Source organism: Somniosus microcephalus, chromosome 13 (genome assembly GCF_052327205.1).
Source record: "Somniosus microcephalus isolate GS21.2 chromosome 13, FLI_Smic_1.0, whole genome shotgun sequence".
Lineage (NCBI taxonomy): Eukaryota > Metazoa > Chordata > Chondrichthyes > Squaliformes > Somniosidae > Somniosus > Somniosus microcephalus.
Window position 1 is genome coordinate 9,983,001 of NC_140999.1, and position 16,564 is coordinate 9,999,564.

The following is a 16,564-nucleotide window of genomic DNA, read 5'->3' on the forward strand; positions in this document are numbered from 1 at the left end:
GGTCATTTCGACCATGAAGGCCTCAGGTTCAACCTGTGCTGATTTAACTGATCGAGCCAGGGCAGCAACCATGGTTCTACAATCAGCCTCAGCATCCCTGGGCACGGGGAGTCTGGATGTCCGCTCCAACCTGCTATCCGGTGTACCCCTGTTGTAAGTGTGCACGTGTGGGCATCGGGCAAGGACTGTATTGGATTTGGCTGCGAATAGCCTGCTGATGCACACTGAATAATGACACCTGGGCAAGGCTGCCGGGCACCTGTAGTACTGCAAGGTGTCAGGGAAGGGGAGGGGAAAATAGGCAAGAGCGAAAAAAAAAATACAAATGAAACAAAGAACTTGCATTTCTATAGCGCCTTTCAGGACCACCGGACGTCCCAAAGCGCTTTACAGCCAATGAAGTACTTTTTGAAGTGTAGTCACTGTTGTAATGTAGGAAACGCAGCAGCCATTTGCGCACAGCAAGGTCCCACAAACAGCAAAGAGATAACGACCAGGTCATCTGTATCTGGTGTTGATTGAGGGATAAATGTTAGCCAGGACACTGGGGAGAACTCCCCAGCTCTTCGTCAAAACAGTGCCATGGGATTTATTACATCCATCTAACGGGACAGACGGGGCCTCGGTTTAACGTCTCATCCGAAAGACGGCACCCCCGACAGTGCAGCACTCCCTCACTAGTTGCACTGGGAGTGTCAGGCTAGATTTTGGGCTCAAGTCTCTGGAGTGGGACTTGAACCCACAACCTTCTGATTCAGAGGCGAGAGTGCGGACCCACTGAGCCAAGGCTGACACTTCACGATGCCACAAGGGAATGATATTATGATCCATTTATGTCGTGATGTTGGAACCATGATTTTTTTTGAGTGCAAGTACAATACTGCTACGCCTAGCAACCAGAGTGATCCTCTCCCCTGCCCCAAAAGTCTGATCTTTTAAAACTTTTAGTCTTCTCCGGTTTTTTTCCTACTCCTGAAGGTGCTGACAATGATTCCCACGGGCACCAGCGGCTAAATCAGCCATTCATCGCACGGGGAGGCTGGTGTGGAGCATAAACACCAGCATGGGCCAGTTGGGCCGAATGGCCTGTTTCTGTGCTGTATATACTTTGTCATCAATAGATAGACAGACCATGGAACTGTAGTGGGGAGGGAGCATCATTAAGCTCCAGTCCGATCATGTCCTCAGCTGACATCCACACATATTACAAAGGTAATGCAAATTATTTACAGCACAGAAACAGGCCATTCGGCCCAACAGGTCCGTGCCGGTGTTTATGCTCCACACCAGCCTCCTCCCATCCTTATTCATCTCACCCCATCAACATATCCCTCTATTCCTTTCTCCCTCAGGTGTTTATCTAGCTTCCCCTGAAAGGCATCTATACTATTCGCCTCAACTACTCCCTGTGGTAGCGAGTTCCACATTCTCACCACTCTCTGGGTAAAGAAGTTGCTCCTGAATTCCCGATTGGATTTATTAGTGACTCTCTTATATTTGTGGCCCCTAGTTCTGGTCTTGCCTGCAAGTGGAAACGTCTTCTCTACATCTACCCTATCAAACCCTTTCATCAGCTGTGGCTCAGTGGGTAGCGCTCTCGCCTCTGTGTCAGAAGGTTGTGGGTTCAAATCCCACTCCAGGGACTTGATCACAAAAACCTAGGCTGACCCTTCCAGTGCAGTGCTGATGGAGTGCTGCACTGTTGGAGGTGCCGTCTTTCAGATGAGACGTTAAACCGAGGCCCTCGTCTGCTCTCTCAGGTGGATGTAAAATATCCCATGGCACTATTTTGAAGAAATGCAGGGGAGTTATCCCCGGTGTCCTGGGTCAATATTTATCCCTCAACCAACATCACTAAAACAGATTATCTGGTCATTATCACATTGCTGTTTGTGGGAGCTTGCTGTGCACAAATTGGCTGCCACGTTTCCTACATTACAACAGTGACTGCACTTCAAAAACTGCTTCATTGCCTGTAAAGCGCTTTGGGATGTCCGGTGGTCGTGAAAGGCGCTATAGAAATGCAAGTCTTTCTTTCTTTTCTGTATCATCTTAAAGGCCTCTATCAGATCACCCCTCAGTCCGCCCTTTTCTAGAGAAAGCCTGTATTCAGGGCTCTCTGGACAGTGGTCTGGAGAGGGAACCCGGGCTATCTTTTCCTCTTCCTTCGCCTAAATGCTCAGGCCAATTGTCGCACCTCCAGTGTCCATGCTGAGATCAGCAAAGTTAACAGAAGCCCCTTCTCTCACTTCCGTGTCTCGTGATGTTGGAGATATTAGTCATTAAAGTTCTCAATGAATTTTTCATCAACTGCAAAGCAAACATCAGAACTGAGCCTGTGCTCCCAGCGCCGAGGCCCTGCCCCCTGTCCCATCCGCTTGTCCAACAGTGGGGCTTGCCAAAAAATGTGGCAACCAAACCGTACTGCAGCATGTTGATAATGTGACGATACTTGAGCTGCTGACAGCAGTCAGCAGGAGAAAGCCACTGACTGGAATATTTCGTCACATCGTTTCCCGACCGCACTATTAAACCACAGCCTATTTTCTTCAACGTGAATGTCACTTTTGGCCGCCAGTTTCACTTACAGTCTGCTATTTTGTCATATTCATAACTGAACTGATTAATTTCAAAAGCATGCCATCCAGGGAATACAGAACTCAAGAGGCAATGCTGCAAAAATCAAACAGTTTAACCCAGGAATGTCCAAGCTTTTAGTCATGGTAAGTTGCCGGGATCATACCATGCAGCTTTACGGGCCATATATATATAGTTTAAATCAACACCTGGCAATTTTCATCTGTCTCAAGCTGGGGATGCTAAGAGATTTTAGTGCTCTGATCTAGGATTTAAGAAAGAACCTTATATAGCACCTTTCAAAACCTCAGGATGTCCCAAGGCACTTTACAGCTCATGAAGTGTAGTCACTGTTGTAATGTAGGAAACGTGGCAGCCAATTTGCGCACAGCAAGCTCCCACAAACTGCAATGACCAGATAATCTCTTTTTTTTAAGTGATTTTGGTTGAGAGATACATGTTGGTCAGGACACCAGGGGAAACTCCCCTGCTCTTCTTCGAATAGTGCCATGGGATTTTTTACGTCCACCTGAGAGGGCAGACCGGGCCTCGGTTTAACGTTTCATTGCAAAGACGGCACCTCTGACAGTGCTGCACTCCCCCAGTGCTGCACAGAAGTGTTAGCCGAGAATTTGCGCTCAAGTGCCTGGAGTGGGACATGAACCCACAACCTTCTGACTAAGAGGCGAGGGTGCTGCCCACTGATCCAAGGCTGACACTTATCCACCAATGAGGCAACACCATTAAGAAAGTCCTTTCCAAACCGCCAGGCCTATAAAATTCAAACAACAAATCAGAGAAATAAAAGTGGAAATAGACAGAGTTGCCTGGACTGGACTGCCAGGGTTTGCCTACCATGTTTCTCCGACAGACTATAATTTGGACTCCCCTGGCTTGTCAAGAGGAGGTGTGGAACTCAGGCCCTCCACTGTGCCAGGCAGCAGTGTAATTCGGGCTTGTACGTATTGAGATTTCCTGATCACAGCGTTCCATCAGAGTGAGACACTGACCTGAAGCCAGGCACATTCCCACTGGAAAGTGGAGGTGCTGGAGGTACTGCTCATCAAGTCACTCCGTGCTTTTGGGCCGGGATGTAGAGCAGCGTTGGGAGAAGCTGGGAGTGGTTGCCCTGTTCTCAGTTGACAAGATAGCAGATGGTTTGTGGTGTGGGGAAAGCTGCGATAGGTTACAGTACAGTACAGCGTGTTGTTGGTTGCCCCTAGAATTTAGTAGATAACTGGACCACGAGGTGTGATAATGAACAATACGGAGCAGGAAGTCACCAGATTTGACCGCTGTCTGGGACAGTGACGGTGGCGGTGCTACAATTAGAATGTGCAACTCGCCACCACAGGGAGTGGTTGAGGCGAATACCATAGATGCATTTAAGGGGAAGCTGGATAAACACATGAGGGAGAAAGGAATAGAAGGTTATGCTGATGGGGTGAGATGAAAAGGGGTGGGAGGAGGCTCGTGTGGACCGGCACGGACCAGTTGGGCCGAACGGCCTGTTTCTGTGCCGCACATTTTATGTCATTAGCCTCAGCGCCCCTCGATCAGGAAGAGGCCAAAACACCAGAGTTCCTACTCCTGATCAGAATCCAGCAGAAAGCATTGCACACGTGGACCTCTCGGGTGAGAAGAGTTTTGGGATGAGCTGTGATGCCTCCCATGGCCGCATTGCCCGCCAATACCCAGTGTCTGGGCTCTCATGTGACGCTTGGCTGAGGTCGTGGCTGGCTGTTTGTGCCCCTGGTTGGAGCTATTGGGAGGAGGGAGGAAATTCTTTCAGGTATTTTAACTGACTGCCTGCTATAGAAGGAGGAAGCTGTTTGATTACACACCAGCAAAGTATTTCAAAAAAAAAGAAAATTTGCATGCCAGTGCTCTATAAATTGACCTCTACCTGGGCCCCCAATCCTGAAATACAAGCCAAGGCGCTATCAGGTATTTTTAGTTGAAACTAGTTTTAATGTCACTCTCTATGCAGTTTCTTGAAAACAAAGCTTTCTTTTAAATGTTTGGCACCAGCTGAGCTGAGGGAACACCTTTATTTATTGGGTGTCTGACGTACATGGATAGTGCGATACACAATAACAGCACCTGCAGTATATGGCAGCGACTACTTTCTCCTACTTGATAAGGAAAAGCTGCTTGCTTATTATATCACACGCACACAGCCGGAACAAGGGGAAGGGAAGAAATAGGCCCTTTGTGACTCACTGTGCAATTTGATGCAGAAATGTCAGCGCTATATAACTACACAGACAGCCTCCTATTTTCCTCTGCACTTTGAAAGAACGTCTCATAGCTGAGGTTGGTTTAGCATTAAAGAGGACGCCATTCTTGGGCCCACTGATTGGTTGATAACGTCAGAGCAGTGGATTGCTTATCTTTCTTACATTTCAGCTTCACCTTTAGAGCCCTGATCCTCCAGTTACAGGAAACTCTCTCTTAACCGGCGCCTAAATTATCCAGAAATCTCTCTTAACTGGCAAAATTCAGGAGTAGGTTCAGGTAAGTTTTACTATACATTAGTGGCCGTGTAACTGGGGTTCCTGGATCTGTGGCCGTGTAACCGGGGCTCCTGCACCTGTGGCCGTGCAACAGGGACTCCTGGATCTGTGGCCGTGTAACCAGGACTCCTGCACAAGTGCCGTGTAACCGGGGCTCCTGCACCTGTGGCCGTGCAACAGGGACTCCTGGATCTGTGGCCGTGTAACCAGGACTCCTGCACAAGTGCCGTGTAACCGGGGCTCCTGCACCTGTGGTCGTGCAACAGGGACTCCTGGATCTGTGGCCGTGTAACCGGGACTCCTGCACAAGTGCCGTGTAACCGGGGCTCCTGCACCTGTGGCCGTGTACGGGGCTCTCGTACCTTGGTAAGTATACCTCTCTGTAATCCGGACTTGTTGATCAACCGGCACCACGTCGGTCCCGTCGGTGCCGGATAAAAAAGCGTTTCCTGTACTACGCCTCTGCCCTCTGATGAAGCACCTTGCCTTGCCAACTCTTCCCCGCCCTTTCAAATAAAAAAAACCTGTCCACTCCCCCAAACCTTCTCATCTCCTGCTGGGGGAATCCTCCTAGCCATCTTGTACTATAGTTTAAGATGTTCATGGTTGCATGAGGGCCGCTGTCGAATGGCAAGCTGTTGTTGATCATCAAAATGTTTTGGTCAGTAACCAGTGACTTGGTGTCATTGCCCTGTCCAGATCACTCCTCCATTTCCTTGGCAGTGTTGGACCCCAAAGGGAGCCCCAATTCCAACAGCAGTTGGTTTAATAAAAGACAGACTACAGCACGTTTCACAGCCTCAGCACGTCCCAAAGCACTTTACTGCCAATGAAGTACTTTTTGAAGTGCAATCACTGTTATAATGTAGGAAATGCAGCAGCCAAATTGCGCACAGCAAGATCCCACAAACAGTTATCTGATAAATGATCAGATAATCTGCTTTTTTTTTGAGGGATAATTGTTGGTTAGGACACAGAATCAATCTGTGAACAGCGCCGTGGGATCTTTTCACATCCACCCGAAAGGGCAGACCCGTCTCATCCGAAAGACGGGCACCTCCGACAGTGCAGCACCCCCTCAGCACTGCACTGGGAAATGCCAGACTGGATTTTAATGCAATGGAAATGAGATGGGAGTGCTGCGTTGCGGGTGCTGAAACCCACCTGAAAACACTGGTGGTCTGATCACTCCAGAGAATGACAGCGGGGGGCCGCCATTTTTTTCAGGCCACGGGTAATACCTTGATCGCTGAATTACAGAAACCTCCCTCAGCCATCAGGCAACTATAAAATAAAGTTGCAAATGCACAGCTTTCAAACAACTGCACCTGCACAAGATCTCTTGACAATGAAAACGTTTGCTCCCCCAGAGGTCCAGTGAGTGTATATTCAATAAAGAGCTGAGCTGTGGTAAGGGTGTTACAACTGGACTAAGCATCCCTGAGCTCGAGAGGGGGAAATCTGCCAGAGAAACAGGCAGGAAGGAAGGATGAATTTGTTTAATTAGCTCTTCACATACCCAGGATAACCCAAAACGCTTCACAGCCAATGAATTATTCTTGAAGTGAGGTCATTGCTCTAATGTAGACAAAAGCGCCTGTACAGTAAGGTCCCACAAACAGCAAATGAGATGATAGGTTAATCTGCTTTCGATGTGGTGGTTGATGAAGGAGGAATGTTGGTCAGGACACTGGAGAACTCCCTATTCCTCTTCAAATAGTGGCTCGGGAGTTTTAACATTGATCTAAAAGCAGGCAGACAGGGCTTGGTTTAATGTCTAACCTGGAAGATTTATGTGCTTAGCTGTGATACTCTCCACTGTAACCTGCCAACATTCAATGTCAAGCCTCACAAATGAAGAGCAGCCACTTGAGCGAAGTACAGGGGGTGGGACGGGGGGGGGGGGGGGGTAAGAGTTGACCAGCACTAGACGAGCTGTACTCACCAAGTAGTCTTGACTTTCAGCAGAGGAAGAAAACTGAGACGTGTTAAATAGAAAACTGGTGGTAGTGTAGTGGAGTGGTCTAAAGCGCTGGATGAAGGCTCCAGTCTCTTTGGGGGGCATGTGTTTGAATCCTACTGCTGTCAGAAATTGCTGCTTGTGTGGAGCAATAACACCGGCTTGGTTGTAAATACTATGGGGGAAACATTAGTCCCCTTAGCGCCTCGAGTTAGCGCCAGCAGATGGCGCTATCATGGCGCTAGAGCAGTATCGCCGAGGCGAGGTGAATCCAGCGCTGTACGCCAAATCCCACCCCCTCCCCGTAGTGCCGCCAGGAAGAGTTATTGCCGGGAACGTCAATGCCAGGTGGATCGTGACGTCAGTGAGTGTGCAACGCTCACTGACCACCCGATCTGCTAAATTGATTGTCGCCACTTACCTTAGCGCCTGGAGTAAAGACCGACAGGGAGAGCTGGCGTGAAGCAGCAGGAAGCCAGCTCCAGGAACGTTATTTAAAGGGACCATCAATAATGACTCGCAACTGTCAGCTTAATGAAGTTTCAGTGGTTTCTAGTCAGTTTCACAAACTCCAACAGTTTAATTCAGTAATTTCAAGGTTCTTTTGTATCAGGAGTGTTGTGGCAACTAAAAAGTAGCTACATTTATTCTTCAAAGAATCAAACTGCTACACTTGGTTACATTAATGGGGGCTGTACTGGCAGTTGACCTCGCCCTCCAGGATCTACGATGGAGGGAGCAGAGGCAGCAAAAAAGAGTGGAACATGTGCCCACAGGGAGGAGGAGGGCCATCAGGGCTCTCAACAGGAGACCTTACCTTCCAAGGGTATTCCGAGAGCACTTCTCCTACCTCCAATTAAGTGAGGAGCAGTGTATTAGGAGGCTCCACTTCACCAAGGAGGTGGTCACAGAACTCTGCCAGCTCCTGCAACCAGATCTCCAGCCTCAGACCAGGGCAACCACGGCTCTCTCAGTGGCAGCCAAGGTCACTGTCGTCCTCAATTTTTTTGCCAGTGGATCCTTCCAATTTGCAACAGGAGACATAGCTAACATCTCGCAGTTCGCCGTCCATCGCTGCATCCGGGAGGTCACAGAGGCTCTCTACAGTAGGAGAAGGGATTACATTTCCTTCCCCCTCACCAGAGAGAAGCAGGATGAGCGTGCATGTGTCTTTGCCAGGATAGCGGGATTCCCCATGGTGCAGGGCACCATTGACTGCACCCACGTGGCTTTGCGGGCTACCACGTAACAATCCTGTGAACTTCAGTAACCACAAAGGCTACCACTCACTTAATGTGCAGTTGATGTGCAACCACAGACAGCTATTCCTCAGGGCTGGATTTTACCAGCCCCGAGGAGGCGGGTATGGAGCCGGGACTGCCGGGAAAGTGGCAGAATTTGGGGGCGGGTGACAAACCCGCCTCCAACCCACCTCCGTGCCAACTTGCCAGGAGACGGGAAGCTGTCCTGTCCCGGGTCCTGTCCCCTTGGAGGCGGGAAAGGATTAAAGCCTATTAACTGCCTGTTAACAGGTAGAAAATAGGATTATCCAAATTTTTCGTGCTGAAGTGTGGGCTTCCCGACCTGGGGGAACCCCGCCCACACCCAACTCGCCTCCATGCCAGTTTCAAAGAAGGCGGATACCCGACCTGTGCTGGGACCCGCCTCCCCGAGGTGGGACGGGATTAGTGCCAATTAACTGCCTGTTAACAGGTAGTTAACAGGCAGTTTTTAGCCTAATCCCTATTTTTATTCCTGAAGTGTGGGATTTCCGCGGCTCCAAACCACGGCAAGTTAGCGAGGCGGACCGTTGGGCTGGAGGGCTTGGAGGGTTCGAGATGTCCGGTGTTCAGGTAAGTGATGGGTGCATGAGTGCAGAGGTAAGTGTGTTTGGTGTGTGTAAAGTGTTTAAAGAAGTTTTACTTACCTTTACTGAATAATGCAGCTTTCCTTCCTTCAGGTCTCGGGAGTCCCTCATCTCACCGGCACAGAAAGCAGAATGGCCGCAAGCTGTCAAAAGTTGCAGCATTCAGCTTTCTGTTCCGGGGAGATCTCTAAATCAGCCTGAGAGGAAGGAATTAACTTAGTATACAGATTGTCAGTGTTTGTCAGCTTCAAAGAGCTGTCAAACGCTGATATTTCATCTGTCAAAAGCTCTTGACAGATGAAATGTCAATTTGTGACATCACCTGTTGCCGAGTGGCCCTTAATTGGCCTGCTGAGCCCACTGGGTGGGGTCAACAAGGTCAATCAAGTCAAAATCGCGTGGGTTGGCCACAACTCGATGGAGGCGGGACTACAACTCCAAAAGTTGTAGTCCCGCCTCCTACACGCCTCCAGTATCAAAATCCAGCCCATGGACTTATCAAACTACACAGAATGCCAGTGTTTGACAGCTTCACAGAGCTGTCAAACGATGACATTTCATCTTTCAAAAATTCTTGATAGATGGCACGTCAGACGTTGACGTGCTCTGTCACAGACTTCCCCCTAATTGGCCTGCTGAGCCCGCCGGGCGGGCTTAACAAAGTCAATCAGGGGAAAATCCCGCTGGTTGGCCAGAAGCTGATGGAAGCGGGACTGAGACCCGGCAAGCAGCAGACCCGCCTCCAACACGCCTCCATTCATAAAATCCAGCCCTCAGTGTCAATGCCCATTATCCTGCCAGCACCCTTCCAGCCACCACGTCAAGCTCGCGGCTGGCTGCTCGGAGCCAAGGGCTATCCGCTCTCCACCTGGCTCATGACCAATGTTCCCTCTAATTTTGTTTTCTACTGAGCGGGCCACGAACTCCTTTGAGTGCGACCTTTTCGTCCCTGAGCAAATTTTAAAACAACAACAACAACTTTTAGAACAACAACAGCAGCCTCTTAAAAGCATATATACAGTAACGCCTTATTGCCACCCTACCGTCTCAAATCATGAGACAATCAGACAAGGTTCTATAGTGTTTAACACAACTTCTCTACTTTTGAATTCTATTCCTCTAGAAAGGAACCCGTGCTTTATTTGCACTTTTATGGCCTTTATAATCTGCGTTGCGACTTTTAATGATTTGTGAATCTATACCCCTAGATCCCTTTGCACCTATACCCCATTTCGACTCTTAGAGGGAAGAATTGGGTTGCTTTGCGCAGAGCACCTAGCACCTGGGTGTGGCGCCACTAACACCTCCCGCGAAATTCAGCAGGAGGTTAGCGGCGGCGGTAGCCGGTAGCGCCCCGCGGCGCCGCGCCTCTGGCGATGATGTCATCGCCGTGCGCAGCGCCCCGCTCACACCCCGGCCGCAAACTTTGGTCGCGCCCCCTGACCTACCGCCGGATGACACGTCCGACACGTCCGACAGGGTCGTTGGGGGGTCGTTTTTACAGCGGCGGCGCCAATTAAAAGGCAGGTGCCGGGCGGCCATTTTGTTTCTTGGCCGCCTGCCAGCACCTGCCCCCTTCCACTTTTTTAAGCGGGGTGTCGGCCGCAATCGGTCAGCCCGGCACTCCTCTTGAGTGCCGGGCTGTTTTCCCAGCACCCCGCTTCCCGCTCCCCGGTGGTCCAGCAGGGCCCCGGTGCGCACAGCGTTAGGCCCCTCCTCTTTAATCAGGGGAGGGAGGCCTGCAGTACTGCGGCGCTACGTGCCGACGCGAGTGGCGCTGTTACACATAGCGCCGCAATATTCAATGGTAGCACCCCAGGAAGGAGGGGGAGCTTCCAGTAGCCCCGCCTCCTCCTTGGGGCGCTGACACTGAATTTACGGCGCAGGGGCGCTAATTTTTTCGGGGAGCTAAAAGTAGCGCCCCGGTGAAGTTAGCGCCCCAAATGGGGCGCCACCGAATTTTGCCCCCTTATTTTCCTTATTCCTCCTACCAAAATGCACCACCTCACACTTAACTATATTGAAATCAATTTGTCATTTACATGCCCATTCTGCAAGTTTGTTTACGGTAGAATTAAAAGCTTTTCGTTGGTCATGTACAAACTCCATTTAATCAGTTTTGGAGAAGTTGTTCCTCTTTTTCTGCTGCCGTTCCCTCCGTCTCTCAGACTCTGAGGTACAAACAGGGGCACAAGCTTTTCCCCTTCCCTCATAACATGATTTAAATAACCCTGATAGACTCTTTCAAAAAGGGGACAACACCAGGCAAAATTTAACTGGAATTTACCGCGGGACATTCAACATCACTTTCCCGTATTATTTTCCGGCTTTAAACAATTTTCTGAATTTTTAAAAGATTCTTTTTTGTTTCACCGAGGGTCTAAAACCTGTTTGCTTTTGCCTCCTTCCAGCGGCCATTGTACACGTGCCGCGCCTCCACCTGTGTTGTTCCAAAGTCCGGCCGTCCGGGAAGGGGCTATACCTGTCTAGACCCTCACCCCCTCTCTCTGTCACTCTCTCTCTCCATTTCTCTCTCTCTCTCCCTCCCTCCATCCCCTCTCTCCCTCCGAGCCCTCCGTCCCTCTCTCTCTCTCTCTTTCCCTCCATCCCCCTCTCCATCCCTCTCTCTCCACCGCCTCTCTCTCTCTCTCCACCAGTCTCTCTTTCTCTCTCTCCCCCCAGTCTCTCTCTCTCTCTCTCTCCCCCATCTCCCGCTCTCTCCTCGTCTCTCTCTCCCTCTCTCCACCAGTCGCTCTCTCACCCCCCCCAGGTCTCTCTCTCCCTCTCTCTCTCCCCGTCTCTCTCTCTCTCCCCGTCTCCCTCTCTCCCCAGTCTCTCTCTCTTCCCCGTCTCTCTCTCTCTCCCCTGTCGCGCTCTCTCTCCCCCGTCTCTCTCTCTCCCTCTCCCAGTCTTTCTCTCTCTTCCCCAGTCTCTCTCTCTCCCCATCTCACTCTCCCCAGTCTCTCTCTCTCTCCCCCAGTCTCTCACTCTCCCCCAGTCTCTCTCACTCTCCCCGTCTCTCTCTCTCTCTCTCTCTCCCTGTCTCTCTCTCTCCTTGTCTTTCTCTCTCTCCTCCGTCTCTCCTCAAGTCTCTCTCCCTCCCCCAGTCTTTCTCTCCCCCAGTGTCTCTCTCTCTCCCTGAGTGTCTCTCTCTCTCCCCAGTGTCTCTCTCTCTCCCCAGTCTCTCTCTCTTCCCAGTCTCTCTCTCTTCCCAGTCTCTCTCTCCCCCAGTGTCTCTCTCTCTCTCTCCCCCCCAGTGTCTCTCTCTCTCCCCCAGTCTCTCTCTCTCCCCCAGTCTCCCTCTCCCCCAGTCTCTCCCTCTCTCTCCCCATCTCTCTCTCTCCCCAGTGTCTCTCTCTCTCCCACAGTCTCTCTCTCCCCCAGTGTCTCTCTCTCTCTCCCCAGTCTCTCTCTCCCCAGTCTCTCTCTCCCCCAGTGTCTCTCTCCCTCTCCCTCCCAGTCTCTCTCTTTCTCCCCAGTCTCTCTCTCCCTCAGTCTCTCTCTCTCTCGCCCCCAGTCTCTCTCTCTCCCCCAGTTTCTCTCTCTCCTGTCTCTCTCTCTCTCTCCCACAGTCTCTCTCTCTCCCACAGTCTCTCTCTCCCCCAGTGTCTCTCTCTCTCTCCCCAGTCTCTCTCTCCCCCAGTGTCTCTCTCCCTCTCCCTCCCAGTCTCTCTCTTTCTCCCCAGTCTCTCTCTCTCCCCAGTCTCTCTCTCCCCCAGTCTCTCTCTCTCTCTCTCCCAGCCTCCCTCTCACTCCCCCAGTCTCTCTCTCTCTCTCTCTCTCCCCAGTCTATCTCTCTCTCCCCAGTATCTCTCTCTCCCCAGTCTCTCTCTCTCTCCCCCAGTCTCTCCCTCACTCTCCCCCAGTCTCTATCTCCAGTCTCTCTCTCTCTCCCCCACTGTCTCTCTCTCTCTCCCCCAGTCTCTCTCTCTCTCCCCCCCAGTGTCTCTCTCTCTCCCCCAGTCTCTCTCTCTCTCCCCAGTCTCTCTCTCTCTCCCCAGTCTCTCTCTCTCTCCCCAGTCTCTCTCTCTCTCCCCAGACTCTCTCTCTCTCTCCCCCAGTCTCTCTCTCTCTCCCCAATCTCTCTCTCTCTCCCCCAGTCTCTCTCTCTCTCCCCAGTTTCTCGCTCTCTCTCTCTCTCCCCAGTCTCTCTCTCCCCATCTCTCTCTCTCCCCCAGTCTCTCTCTTTCTCTCTCCCCCAGTTTCTCTCTCTCTCCCCGTCTCTCTCTCTCTCCCCCAATCTCTCTCTCTCCCCAAATCTCTCTCTCTCTCTCCCCAGTCTCTCTCTCTCCCCAAATCTCTCTCTCTCCCCCCCAATCTCTCTCTCTCCCCCCCACCCCCGCTCTGATTCCCTCTCTCTTCCCTTTCGATCCTCAATCTCCCCCCTCACCAGCCACGGATACCCTGACCTCTGCACAGAGCCGAAGAAAGTGTAGCCCAACTGGGTACTGGGCATGCGTGGCCCCGCTATACCGCGAGCCCCCGCTATACCGCGAGCCCCCAGTGATGTAAGAAAACTACTAGGCACTTGGTCTAAGCGTTAAACAAAGCTTTAATCAACTGTTTTACAACATGGAGATCTAGTTGCGTCCTTCACTAGTTCCTGTTAAGAATGTCCTGCGCAAGCTGGGCCCGTGCCCGAGTATTTATACTCTCCCTAGACAGCGCCACCCGCAGGCCGCTCAGTATTATTTCATCAGACTTACTTTCATGAATGACTGATTCATGTCACCCGGTATACTGCGAGCCCCCGGTATACCGCGAGCAGGACAGTCAGAGTGTGAAAGGCTTAGAGGGTGCAGAATTCTTAAAGTGCATCCAGGAGAGCTTTTTGAGCCAACATGTAGAAAGTCCTACAAGAGAGGGGGTGGTACTGGACCTAATTCTGGGGAATGTAGCCGGGCAAGTGGTGGAAGTGTCAGTAGGAGAGCATTTTGGCGACAGTGACCATAATTCGGTGAGATTTAAGGTGGTCATGGAAAAAGACAAAGATGGCCCGGAAATAAGGGTTCTAAATTGGGGGAAGGCCGATTTTAATATGATAAGGCAGGATCTGGCCAAAGTGGACTGGGAGCAGCTGCTTATAGGAAAATCCACATCAAAACAGTGGGAGACTTTCAGAAGGGAAATAGAGAGAGTACAACGCCAACATGTTCCTGTAAAGGTCAAGGGTGGGACCAACAAGCAAAGGGAACCTTGGATGACAAGGGATATACAAAAATGCATTAGAAATAAAAGGGGGGCTTTTGGCAGTTACAAAAGACTAAAGACAGAAGAAGCCCTAGAGGAGTATAAAAAGTGCAGGGGCATACTTAAAAAAGAAATTAGGAGGGCGAGGAGGGGCCATGAAATAACACTGGCGAGCAAAATAAAGGAAAATCCTAAGATGTTTTATAAGTATATTAAGGGCAAGAGGATAACCAGGGAAAGGGTAGGGCCCATTAGGGACCAAAGTGGCAATCTGTGTGTAGAGCCAGAGGATGTAGGCGGGGTTTTAAATGAATTTTTTGCATCTGTGTTCACTATGGAGAAAGACGATGCAGACATAGAAATCGGGCAAGGGGACTGTGACATACTTGAACATATTAGCATCGAGAGGGAGGAGGTGCTAGCGGTTTTAGCGGGCCAAAAAGTGGATAAGTCCCCAGGCCCGGACGAGATGTATCCCAGGCTGCTGTGGGAGGCAAGGGAGGAGATTGCAGAGGCTCTGACACTAATTTTCAGAACCTCTCTGGCCACAGGGGATGTACCAGAGGACTGGAGAACAGCTAACGTAGTACCATTATTCAAGAAGGGTAGCAGGGATAAACCAGGGAATTACAGGCCAGTGAGTCTAACATCTGTGGTGGGGAAATTATTGGAAAAAATTCTGAGGGACAAAATTAATCTCCACTTGGAGAGGCAAGGATTAATCGGGGATAGTCAGCATGGCTTTGTCAAGGGTAAATCATGTCTAACAAATCTGATCGAATTTTTCGAGGGGGTGACTAGTGGGGTGGATGAGGGAAATGCTGTGGATGTGGTTTACATGGACTTCAGTAAAGCTTTTGACAAAGTCCCGCATAGGAGACTGGTCAAGAAGGTAAGAGCCCATGGGATCCAGGGTGCCTTGGCGCGTTGGATCCTAAACTGGCTGAGTGGCAGGAGGCAGAGGGTGATGGTCGAAGGTTGCTTTTGTGACTGGAAGCCTGTGTCCAGTGGGGTACCTCAGGGATCGGTGCTGGGTCCCTTATTGTTTGTGATCTACATAAATGATTTGGATGAAAATGTAAAAGGTATGATCAGTAAGTTCGCAGATGACACGAAAATTGGTGGGGTGGTAAATTGCGAGGAGGAAAGCCTCCGGCTACAGGACGATATAAACGGGTTGGTCAGATGGGCGGAAAAGTGGCAAATGGAATTTAACCCTGAAAAGTGCGAGGTGATGCATTTTGGACGGACAAATAAGGCAAGGGAATACACAATGAGTGGTAGGACCCTAGGAAGTACAGAGGGTCAGAGGGACCTTGGTGTACATGTACATAGATCCCTGAAGGCAGCGGAGCAGGTAGATAAGGTGGTTAAAAAGGCATATGGGATACTTGCCTTCATTAGCCGAGGCATAGAATATAAGAGCAGGGAGGTTATGATGGAGCTGTACAAAACGCTGGTGAGGCCACAGCTGGAGTACTGTGTGCAGTTCTGGTCGCCTCACTATAGGAAGGATGTGATTGCTTTGGAGAGGGTGCAGAGAAGATTCACCAGGATGTTACCTGGGATGGAGCGCCTCAGCTATGAAGAGAGGCTGGACAGGCTGGAGTTGTTTTCCTTGGAGCAGAGAAGGCTGAGGGGGGACCTGATTGAGGTGTACAAAATAATGAGGGGCATAGATAGGGTAGATAAAGAGGAACTTTTCCCCTTAGTGGGGGGGTCAATAACAAGGGGGCATAGATTCAGGGTAAGGGGCAGGAGATTTAGAGGGGATTTGAGGAGGAACTTTTTCACCCAGAGGGTGGTTGGAATGTGGAACTCAATGCCTGAAAGGGTGGTGGAGGCAGGAACCCTCACAACATTCAAGAAGCATTTGGATGAGCACTTGAAATGCCATTGCATACAAGGCTATGGACCAAATGCTGGAAAATGGGATTAGACTGGACAGGGATGGATGGGCGGCGCAGACACGATGGGCCGAAGGGCCTCTTTCTGTGCTGTAAAACTCTATGACTCTATGACTCTAAGGCTGGAAGACAAAGAATCAGAGCGTGGGTGGATTCTCCTGCTGAAAGGTCAAAGTTCAAGGGGGAAAACCAAACCCCCCCTGTCGTTCCACAGCAACCCATCGACCATCGGAACACGCCCTGCCAGAGCTGCAAGTGGGATCGGCTCTGAAGCCGCAAAACTCAGAAACGAGTCGGTCTGGATTCCCGGGGCCGGTGTGTGATTTGCTACTGTCCAGTTCTCTGGGTGGCATTCCATTTGAAGTGCGCGCGAGCTCTGGAACCTGTGCAGCCGCACCTCAGAGGGAAATAGCGCTTCAACTATTGAGTGACAGGAGCTCAATTTATTTTTTTATTCGCCTAACGACTTTCGGCAGCCCAGAAACCTGCACGGGGAGAAACTCCAGGCTCCTTGGCTGGAGAGTTTAGCGCATTTTCCACTTCCCGA